The sequence below is a fragment of the Acomys minous genome, assembly GCF_964271855.1.
Source record: "Acomys minous genome assembly, chromosome: 13".
NCBI classification, from domain to species: Eukaryota; Metazoa; Chordata; class Mammalia; order Rodentia; family Muridae; genus Acomys; species Acomys minous.
This window is the reverse complement of record NC_140495.1, coordinates 78,395,219-78,406,973: the sequence shown is the minus strand read 5'-3', so window position 1 is coordinate 78,406,973 and position 11,755 is coordinate 78,395,219. Positions and strand designations below refer to the sequence as shown.

Below are 11,755 nucleotides of genomic sequence, written 5' to 3'. Positions count from 1 at the left end.
TCCCTATAGAGACAATAGTGGCACTCATACCTTGGCTATAATCAACAACTGTCCATTTGGACTTAAGGCCCACTCAGCAGAGCGCTAGTCATGTTTGGTTAGGTAGCCAACCTTAGATGAGAACTGCTAACTGCCACTACCTAGACCTGCATCGTTCCTAACCACACTGTAAAACTTATCCCTATACCCGTGGATAGGTGTAACTCTAACCCTCATTAAATCAGCTTCTCTTTGTATCAAGTGGAGATCATAACATAGAACCTGCCACAGGTCACAACACAGAGATCATCTGGTGGTGCCCAGCAGCAGTACACGCACCAGCAACACCACTCCTGTATTTAAAGCTCGGGAAACGTTGCAAAAGAGGAGCTGGAAATATTGTAATAAGCAGAGGTTCAGGAAATCAACCATGAGATTGTATCACTTAGAAATGGCAGGGAAACTATTCTTATGATACTTTAACCATATGGCTGTCTATAAGACCTGAGCAATGACAACAATGACACGTTAACATGGAAGAGGGAAGTCACAGACTCATAACCCTATACAAAATACTATATGCAGCTATCTATTTATTACAGAGAAAAAAAAAAGGTCTCTCTTATGGATGAACACCTAATTGGTTATCTAACACAGTCATCAGTCTTGAAATCAGATGCACATAATAATTCTAAATAGACTCAGGAGGTTGTATGCATAGATTTGCTGTGTCACAATAATAATCAATGACAAAGAGGCCAGAGTTGAGAGAGAGTGAGGGGGAAGATGTCTCAAAAGGGAAAAGTCATGTAATAATATTTTAATGAAAACCAAGTTAATGTCAGGGCTAGGAAGAATACTCAGTGGTTAAGAGTGCACACAACTCTTGCAGAGAATCTGAGTTTAATTTCCAGCACCAAAATCTTTTTTTAATATTTTATTAATTTACTCATATTACATCTCAATTGTTAGCCCATCCCTTGTATCCTCCCACTCCTCCCTCCCTCCCACTTTACCCCTACTTCCCTCCCCTATGGCTGTGACTGAGGGGGACCTCCTTCCCCTGTATATGCTCATAGGGTATCAAGTCTCTTCTTGGTAGCCTGCTATCCTTCCTCTGAGTGCCACCAGGCCTCCCCATCCAGGGGATGTGGTCAAATCTAGCACCAAAATCAGGTAACTTTCACAGCCCACAACTCTAGGTCCAAAAGATCTGATGTTCTCTTCTGGCCTTAATGGCACCTGTACTCACTGTAGATAATCACAGGCAGACACACCCATATGTGGAATTTATACAATAAAAGTAAATCTTGAAAAAGAAAACTACACAAATACATTTATTCATCAACCATTATACAATTCACAAATATAACATGTAATGAAAAACAGACAAAGGAGTTTCCTCATGTTTGCAAATTACTGGCATGTTGCTCTTTAACATCCAAGGACAGTCAATCAGTCTTCATGGGTATTCTGAGTTTTTCTTTGTATGGTAAGTAGAGCCACACTAAACATAAGAGTACTCATCTCAGTGGTGGGATGTGGAGCTCTCTGGGTATATATCCAGATATGAAATTACTGGATTATATGGTAGTTCTCTTCTGAGTGTTTTAAGGAACCTCCAAATTGATTTCCACAATGTCTGAATTATTTTGCATTAAACTGTGTTCTCACGTTTATGTTATTGGAGTCCTAATGAAGTGCACCACAATGTCCCTGGTGCCAGCAATGCTCGAGGTAAAAGAGGCTTTAGGTGAGTGCCTTACTGCTTTGTATTCTTACACATTTTAGTTTGGATGATAGCAGAGAAGGGGTGGGTGAGAAGACAGCATGAAGTAATGAGGACATTGTACAATCCTTCCTTTGTTCTGGCCTCCCCAATGCTTTCACCCACAGTGTGAAGCTCCTGAAATGCACGACAGTAAAATTTTGTTTTAGACACCCCTAGAGTGATGATTATGAAACACATAGTGAAGCTGTACTGTGTCTTAGACCTTGATGTAGACTCCAAGGGCATAAATCTTTGTGAAGACTGTAAAAGAGCAAGATACAAGCCTGAAAAAAAAACCTGCAAAGCCTCTATTCATTTATACCCATCCTTATCCACTGGTATTAGGACCTTTTAATGTTAAAATGAGAACATTTAAATGTGCATTATAAAGTCAGAAAAACGCTTTTATGAGAGCAGGTGAAAACAAGATGAACCATGGGACATTCCAAATTCCCTTGTGAAAATGTTTTATAAGTTCAATCCATTTTTGAACTGCCCTACAATTATCATTATCTCTTCCTTACATTATTTCAAATATTTTAGACTTTTCTTTCCTTTCTAACTCTTGGTCTTTTACAATCCACTTTAAATATACAAATGCAAAAAGTCAAAAGTCAGGATCAAACTTTTGTGGCTGCCTGTGGCTGGCCATTATGATGAGAGAGAAGCGCACTCCTTGCCACAGGCATGAGGCTTTAATTTGCTCTCATAAACGTCCCTAAATTCTTTCAGAAGATGTATGAGGACACTCTTCTTCTTTTAAACAAAAAGCAGTTTTTTTCCTTGTGTGGGCACTTATCTTCTGACTAAAACACTCAAATCTTTATCTTATTTTTTTGCCATCATATCTCACTCATGATACTGTTTTGATCTCCATTAGCCTCCATAGCCAAAGAAAACATTCAATTATCTGAAATTATTAGTTTCTCTTCATTTTATTTTATATCTCATGTGTTTCAAAATTAGGAAAACAAGTTAGCTTCTAATTATGTTCCTTCAGACATAGCACATACTCTAGACATTGAAGCAGTGTGTGAAAGTTCAAGTGAAATAAAAGAACCAGGGAGAAATAAGAGGGGAGAGGTGTGAGTGCAGGTGATTTATCCCACGAAAGAGATGTGCTAGCAGGGCCTAGAAACTGAACCAAGGCTCCCCTTTCTGTTATTCTGCTTCTTCCATTAGCCTGGAGTTTTCCCCCAAGGATCACAGCTTAGTTAATCAGTAATGAACATGATTTTGTCTGTGGACATCAATCTAAGACAAAAACAAATTAAATTGCACTTTATCATTAAAAAAATAAATAAAAGTGGAAAATAACAAATTGCCAAGTTCCCTTTTTATAATCTCCATGTGCCGTTTTTAAAAATTCAGAGTACAAATCTGAGAACATTAAATTGAGAAGGAAAGATGTGTACAAATATTTTTATAATGCAATTAGAGAAATAGTGAGGTTCTAAGCCACTGTTATTAGAGAGACACTGAAGTAAGTTGGAGGTCATGAGCACACATTAATGATGAATCTTCTACCATGGACTCAACAGTATGCCATACAAGATGGGACAGTGAGTCTAGGAAACTCATACACACTTAACTACAGATTTTGTGTTATCCCAAGGCTAGGTCAAGGTGTTCAAAAGAAAGACCAGAGGCTTACAATATAAAGTCATGTCTTCTACCCTAAAAGTCCAGGATGAGAGTTTTTCTTCATCATTTTTCTCATGTTTATCTCATTGGCTTTTAAAATATAAGTGCCAATAAGTACACATTGATCAAAGGATTGAAAAAAATAGAAAACATGGGATTTATCAAAAAATAATGGAATGAATACTTAGATCGTGGACTTTGAGACTGAGTTCAAACCATGACTTAGAATATGTGATGTTGATTTACTAAGGTCCAAAACTAGAAATCATGTCAACCCATGTCCTTAAGGAAGGGATGGGTCAGAGAAGTGCAGTACCATATCCACTAATACCTATGATAAAGAACTGATACCAAATATACCTTTATATATGTTTATATGGAAAGAGAAAAGCTCAGTAGCACAACAGATAGTTACTATTGCCTGGAACTGTTCTAGTTAGTAAAAGAAATAGAACTATCAATCTCAAAAAAATAGTTTTATAAGAAGTAAAGTACAAGCGAATATTATTCATTATATTTAAAGGTGGCATGCCTAAGGTAGAGAAGAAGAGATCCATTCTGAGGTGAAAATCAGTATTATTAAGATAACTTTTAATATACAAAAGTATATCATTTTGACTTACTTAAATACTTTCTAGTTTAATATATTTAGGTCAATTAAATTCAACTATATTTTAATGTTAACCCCCCCAAATTTAGAAACTTTGTCATGCAGTCGGAGAGATGGCTCAGCCCTAGTGTCAGGAGTTTCACCAGTAACTCCAGCTCCAGGAGATCTGATGCCCTTTTCTGGTATCTGCGAACACCTGCACACAGAGATATAGTCACATAATTAAAAACAAAATAAATCTTTTTTTAAGAATTAGAGGAAGCTGTCATTTTATTCTTTCTTCTCTGGGCTTTATTTGACATTTAATTAGTATATGTATATTAATACATTGGGTTTAATTAAAGCCAGTAATTGAAGATTAATATGTGTTTAAATAATATGTCTAGACACATATTTCTTTTTTATTATACTTTATTCACATTACATCCCAAATGTCATCCCATCCTCTTATCTTTCTGTTTCCACCCTCTTCAACTGCATGACAAAATTTTTTGTTTAAAAATGACTAATTCATATAAATAAATAAATATATATATGAAATTAGCCTTTTGTCAGAAGTAGGGTTGGTGAAGATCTTTTCCCAGCAGATGTGACTAGTAGGGGGTGGGTAAAGATAGGAAAGTATAATTAAGGAAAAGAATGATTAACTCTCATTTGCACATGTACAAATACATCAGTGTGAATTCCATCATTTTGTACCATTACCATAGGTTGATTAAAATATAACTACAGCATATCAAAATATATTTTGTGTATATATGCCCACATGCTTACACAAAAATATTAAACATTTAAATTTCATGTTTAAACACCACTCTCATAGAAATGGACACAGCAAAATTTGACCACATGACTTCTAGAATGTTTAAAACCACAGACTATGACACAAACATGTGATAGTAAGGACACGGAGAGCATACTCTCCTACATTTTTTATGGGAATGGCCACATTAGAAGACAGTATGGCACTTTCTTAAAACTAAGGCTAAACTTATTATGTGATACTGAGCATTTACCCAAATCATTCAAAAATACATCCACACAAACTCCTGTACATCAATGGTTATTATAGTTTTGTTTGTAACTGGCAAAACTGGAGCAACCACATCTCTGCTAAAAGTGGATAATGAAATTGGCATAAACCATAAATATTAGATTACTTTAAATATTTGGGCATCAAGTTATGAAAAAGACATGTAGGAATATTACATGTTAGTAGGTAGAGGAAACTGAAGTGAAAGTCAGAAGTGTGTTGATTCCTTTCTTGCGAACATGTGGAGAAGGTAAGTAGACCAGTGGTTGACGAGGAGTTTGAAAACAGAAGGAGAGAGGGGCAGGTAGAGGAATAAGGATGTTTGGGGCAGTGAAACCCTTATAGGAAGCATTTATCATTAACCAGTTGCTGATATTCACGGAAGACAAATACACTAGTGGTTCTAATGTAGAGTATGTTCTTCAGACAAAACCATGTGTCGATATGTAGGGTTGCTATTGCAGCAAACGCACCACTTTCCCACTGAGAAATAGAATATTGAGAGGTGTAAGCTATGGGTGCATGCACAAGAGCTCTGGGCACTCTCTGCTCCATCCTGTTGTGTACCTAAAACTGCTCTGAGTATTTTTTTAAAATAAGAAATACAATTTATATTCAACATTTACAAGCAACAATTTCTATGATGCTGTCTGGTGAAATGATTTTAATTGTCTGGCATGTAAGTTTTCTGTATAAAATAAGAAAATCATGCTCACTGTGTGCGCTAGGATGCCTGCTATGGCACTCCAGCTGGAGCCGTATTGTTGCAGATACATTTTTGTCTGTATTGTTGCCTTCTTTTTTTTCTTCCACATAGAAGCCACTATAAAGAGGCATTATTCTTGTTCAGCCATCAGCATGCCTTTTCTTCTTCCACCCAGGAAGATGGCTTTGTGGTTGCTTCATTTATGAAAATTGGGCCATCCAATAAGAGTCCCTCATCTGTTCCCCTCAGATGCTGTTGTCCTAACAGTTTCTATACCACCACAAAACCATCTACATTTTTGCCCATTATTTCCAAATTTATTCTAGCTATACGCTTTATGTTGCCAATGACTCTTTCTGGGTCAGGCCACATTTCTGACTCACCTGTTCATCATCCACATTGTTTGCCATCCATAAATTCTTACAACTTCTTATTCTAATAGGTACCATTTCTCTCAGGCCTTTTGTTCTTCCCATCTCTTCAGTTATTTCTTACAGTGAGTATCTCAACATGAACCTGATGTCCTGTTTTAATTCAATGTACAGTTAAACCATTTATTCAAAAATTCCTTTAAATTAGGAGTGAACAGTGGAGCCATGTCCCCATGTTAGGGGAAATTATCATATACTATACTAATTGTCATAGAAATTAACTAGCATAACATTAAGTTATAACTTTTAGATGATATATAGACCAAACAACATGATGTAGTGGTCAGCTACAAATGTTTGCTTAGGAATATAGTGACCACTAAAATTTAAGGAATATTTCCTGAGAAAGAAGCCAGACTGGTTGCAAAGTGGTTGTATAAGTGTGCACTTCCAACAACAATAGGGAGGGGGAGTGTTCTTTTTTTCTCCACATCCATGGCATCACGTGCTGTCACTTGAGTTTTTGAACCTAACCATTCTGACAGGTGTAAGATGGTATCTCAGAGTCCTTGTGATCGGCATTTCCCTGATGAGTAAGGACACTGAGCATTTCTTTAAGTGTTTCTCGGCCATTCGAGATTCCTCTGTTGGCAATTCTCTATTTAGCTCTGTAACCCCATTTTAATTCGATTGTTTGGTTTGTTGGTGTTCAATTGATTGAGTTCTTTATATATTTTGGAAATTACTTTTCTGTCAGTTGTAGAATGGGTGCTGTCTATGGCGTGGACTCTGTTGCCTGCTGTCCTTCACTTCACCCTAATGGGGCTGCCTTGTCTGACCTCAGTGGACGAAGATGAGCTCAGTCCTGATGCAACTTGAGGTGCTGGGGTGGGAGGCTCCCCTTTTCTGAGGACAAGGGGAACAGGCTATAGGAAGAAGAGAGTGAGTGGGAGGGACTGGGAGGAGTGGAGGAAAGAGACTACGACTACAATGTAAAGTGAATATATTAATTAAAAATAAATTTTAAAAAGATTTAGAGAATAGTTAAATGGTGAGTAGGGAATATACTAGGTGCTGTCAAAGTAAAAGGACCTAGAGAAGATAATCTCTGATAACAGAAAACTTGCAGAGATTATTCAGCAACCATTATGCAAACAAAGTAGAAGAAAATAAGGTTTGGGCTAAGATCCCAAAAATTGGAATTTTACCCAGCTGCAAAGGCAACAGATGTCCATTGGAAGTTTCTTATGAGGCTGATATTACTGCAGGTTTACATGACCACTAAAGCTCGCTAACAGCAAGGCTCATGATAAACTAGTGTGGAGAATGATTTTCAGATGAAAAGCAGGTTTCCAATAGATACCTATTTAAATTGTTCTTTTATAAAACATAATATCTCAGTGAAAGAGCAGTGGGTGCATGTGTGAAATGGTTCTGAGCACTCACAGTTGCTGGTTGTCTCCTGAGTCCCATGATTATTCAGTAGGTTACTGAATACAACTTTACCTCCCTTTCAATTTCTTGTGGAAATTATATAAACTGTGGCACGAAAGCTACTTACTATAATGGGTTAATAATAAATGTCAATCAAATAAGTCACACTATTGCCATCTTCAACAGCATTACCTGTATGGTTATACAAAAGTGAAAATAGAGGACAGAATATAAAATCAGAAGGTATATAACTGTTTGATATATTATGAGATTCGCGTGGTAAGAAATAAAAAATGTAATTTGGGGTGAATTAGATATTTCAAGTGTCCTTAACTAAAAGAGAAAAGTCAACAGGAATTGCTGACTTTTTTCAAACTCAAGTATAAGTTTGAGGGTTTTTTTAAATGCTTATTTTTAAGAGCAAATAAGTCATCCAGGTATGACCCTGGAAAATACATTTCACAAGTTAGAAATGACACTGTAAATACTAGAGTTCCATTGACACACTGAACGGCCAAAGATGCAATAAAACATCTAACAAAATAATAGTTATAGAAGTGAAAGGCTCCCCATACTTTACTCATTCCTGAGTCTCATCAGACCCTGTTTCATGCTCTCAAGTATCAAAAATTAAAACTCTTAAGTTTCCTGCAATAGTTTTACCATATTCAGCCAGTCACCATATTCATCCATATCCACATATGATTTTCTTAATGTCAAGAGTACAGCCACATTTCTTTGCATAGCTTAGCTATATTTACACAAAACAGCTCAAAGAAATACAGACTTTTTTTTTTTTACTTCATCCTTTGATTATCATCTATGTCTGTGTAAGAAGCCCTTTGTGGTTTAAAGGGTCCTTACATGGACTCTCAAACCAAATTAGAGAGAGCCTAGAAAATTCACATGGCAGTCACTGTGATGCATTTAGCAAATGTTTTATTATGGTCATGCTTTCCCAAAGGAATGTTTAGTTCACATTTGTTTGTTTTAGAGATTAATTTTATGTGTATGCATATGTTTGTGTATCATGTGTGAGGGCCCCTGCAGGTCAGATGGGTATGCCAGATCCCTGGAAACTAGAAAGAGTGGCGGTTTTGACTTGGATGATGTGGATGCTTGGATCTGAACCATGATTCTCTGCAAGAGTAGCAAGTGCTCCCACACTCTAGTGCATAATCTATTGGTTTAAATAGCCTTTCTAGACTGAGTAGAATTTTATCACACGTTGTGTGTGTGTGTGTTATTGTTTTGTCTTCTTTAGATACAAGCCCCCAGGATTCTTCTGTCATTTCAGGGGTTGGCATTAGGAGCCAATAGGGGGAAGGGACCTCAATTTAGCTGTTAAATTATCAATGTTTTTCTTTGTGGTCTTCTAATTTAGTCTCAGGATTTCTGGCTGTCTGACACTGTATCTAGACCTTTCTCACTACACTGGAGTAAAAGCCATTACTTAAATTTATCTAAAAGATAGTAATTCATCCAGCCCTATTAGGAAATTTGTGAGATTGAGAAACTAGCCACCTAGAGACCACTGAGCCATCCTGGGCAAGAGGCAAAAACAAAAAATCAAGACCAAAAACTCTAAAGCCCAATTAAGTAACTAAAAAAACACAAGGTGGGAACGGTTTGAGACTTTGTCTTTCTTTGGGGTTTATTTTAGCTATTCTTAATCTAACCCTCAGCGTGAGGTTACCTCCTGCAGTGCACACTGTTGCCTTGCCAGCTGTACGTCATCAGCAACACAATAGCCTTTCCAGGTGGGCTTGTCAGGGGCCTGGAACCCTTCTAACTCCTGCATCAGTCAGGACCACTAAGGGAGGCATGAGTCATCCACTGGCAATACCTTTCAGGAAGTGCAGCTCTGTGTCTAGTGTGCTGTTTTACGCATTCCCATTGGGGGCATCTTGAGATTTGAAAGATGAATAAGAACAAAGGAGAAAAATTCCAAGATTCTGAAAAAATGTGCCCTGGAATCTGGAATACCTGAGTGCCTTGTGACTGTGCAAATGCAGCCTTGGGATCTAAATGGCAAATTGAGTCTCATCCCAGTGCTGTTAAAAGTAGGTTAAAAATATATTTAATCTATCAAAGGAGACTGTTAAATAATTCCATATTCTTTACAAATATTAAATTTTTCATTTTGTATCCAAATACGTATTTTGATTTTTTTTTCATAGTGGAGATCATCAGATAGAATATTCTGAGTTACCATTGATACATATCATTATATGGATTTTCATTTTTAAAATTTTTTCATTAAATACATGTATTTGTTTACTTTATGTCCCTATCACAGCCCCTTCCCTCCTCTTCTCTTGGTCCTCTTTCCCCCATTCCCTACTCCTCAGAAAAGGGCACTCCCACCCCCTTACTAACACCTCTGCCTCCACAGGGCATCAAGTTGCCTCAGGACTAAGTTCATCTTCTGCACCTGAGGACAGATAAGGCAGCCCAGCTAGGGGAAAGTGACCCAAAAACAACCAACAGAGTCCATGTTAGAGATAACCCCTGCCCCAATTTTTAAAGGATCTTCATGAAAACCGAGCTGCCCATCAGTCACATATCTATAGAGGACCTAGATGCAGTCTATGCATGCTCTTTGGTTAGTGGTCCAGTCTCTGTGTGACCTCGGTTAGTTGAGTCAGGGTGTAAGTCTAACTGTGACTCCTAGCAGTGGTGGGTGGCAGGTACGGAGACTGAAGTGGCTACCTTCTATAGCCAATGAAAGGATTTCCTGTGAAGGGAGGGGAACACCAACCCACCCCACAAAACCTTCGACCTCAAATTTACCCTGCTACAAGGTGTGCAGGGATAAAAATGGAGCAGAGATTGAGGAAAGGGTCAAACAATGACTGGTCCAACTTGAGACCTACTCTATGGGAGAGAGCCAACTCCTAACACTATAAGTGATACTCTGCTATGTTTTCAGACAGGAACCTAGGATAATTTTCCTTTGAAAGGCTCCACCCAAAAATGGTTGGAAGCAGATGCAGACACTTACAACCAAACATTAGGCAGAGCTCTGGGAGTCTTGTGGAAGAGTTGGGGGAAGGATAGAAGGACCCTGTGGAGACAAGAACATCATATGGATTTTTCATAATTATCACTAAATATTAGTATGTTTATTATTAGATTTCTTGACAAATACTAATAGTCTATCTTAGGTCATAGTATATAGATACCAAATATATAGTAATGTCAAAACAAATATAAGTCTCTGTTTTTTGTTTGTTTGTTTGTTTTGTTTTTCGAGACAGGGTCTCTCTGTGTTAGCCTTGGCTGTCCTGGACTCACTTTGTAGGCCAGGCTGGCCTCGAACTCACAGTGATCTGCCTGCCTCTGCCTCCCGGGTGCTGGGATTAAAGGCGTCGCCACCACGCCAAGCAAGTCTCTGGTTTTTAATAGTGTCCTAAAATAGACAGATTTTTTTTTATACGAAGGAGGGAGGCTCATAAAACTCAAGAAACAAACAAACTAACAAGTTTCAGGAATCTCCTGAAATTTATAAGATGTACAAGATCCCTATCCAAGACTGTATAAGAAGTTATACTCTCTGGGAGAGGAGATTAACCCTTTGGAGCAATTTATAAATTACAGAGGAAGCTCCAGGGAGCCAGTTTTATGAGGATGTTGTGGAAGGCTTTGTGACAATGAAGCTGATTTTGAGTCACACATGAACCCATAATCAATTCCTCATTTGTGCCTTCCAAGAAACTCCAATGAACGTGTTAGATCACTAAACTGGACATTGGTAGAACCGTTACTTTGGTCTATCACAAGTCCCTTTCTGTGATGAATACACACTTGTTCACATTTTCTCAAGAAGTGTCACTCAACAATCCCTATCTTTTTGAAATTATAAATGAACAGGCAATTCATATGAGCATGTATTATATAGAGTGGTCTTTAAGTGCGGAAACTTTTGACATGAGAACATACTGTTCAGAACTGTGAACTTTATTTACAGATCAATAACAATTCTCAGAGAAGGAAGATATATTTATCCTGATTTAAATGCATGGGACGAATCATCACATGGTTGGTCATCTTATTAATCATAGTTTTCATCTTTTTATATGTCCATTAAATCTTTAAATTTAGATAATTAAATGCTTTAGGAATAGATTTACATTGCCAACAGGGGAAAATAATACTTAATGAAAATAAAATGAAAGGTAGTTTTCAGTAAAATTTCACCATTATC

General features: G+C 37.4%; 1 protein-coding gene across 2 annotated transcripts in view; it reads right to left on the bottom strand.

Moving 5' to 3' along the window:
* Nucleotides 1–2,710: 2,710 nt before the first annotated feature.
* Nucleotides 2,711–11,755, bottom strand: part of LOC311582113 (uncharacterized protein) — a 75,480-nt gene continuing 66,435 nt past the window's right edge. The window contains exons 6-8 of one of the 2 annotated variants that reach the window (XM_084754867.1): nucleotides 10,553–10,615; nucleotides 6,127–6,267; nucleotides 2,711–3,004 (exon numbers count right to left, since the gene is read on the bottom strand). The gene's annotated coding sequence lies outside the window, so the exon portion shown is untranslated. The remainder of the gene's footprint in view (nucleotides 3,005–6,126; nucleotides 6,268–10,552; nucleotides 10,616–11,755) is intronic. The other variant, XM_084754866.1, reaches the window with a different exon arrangement.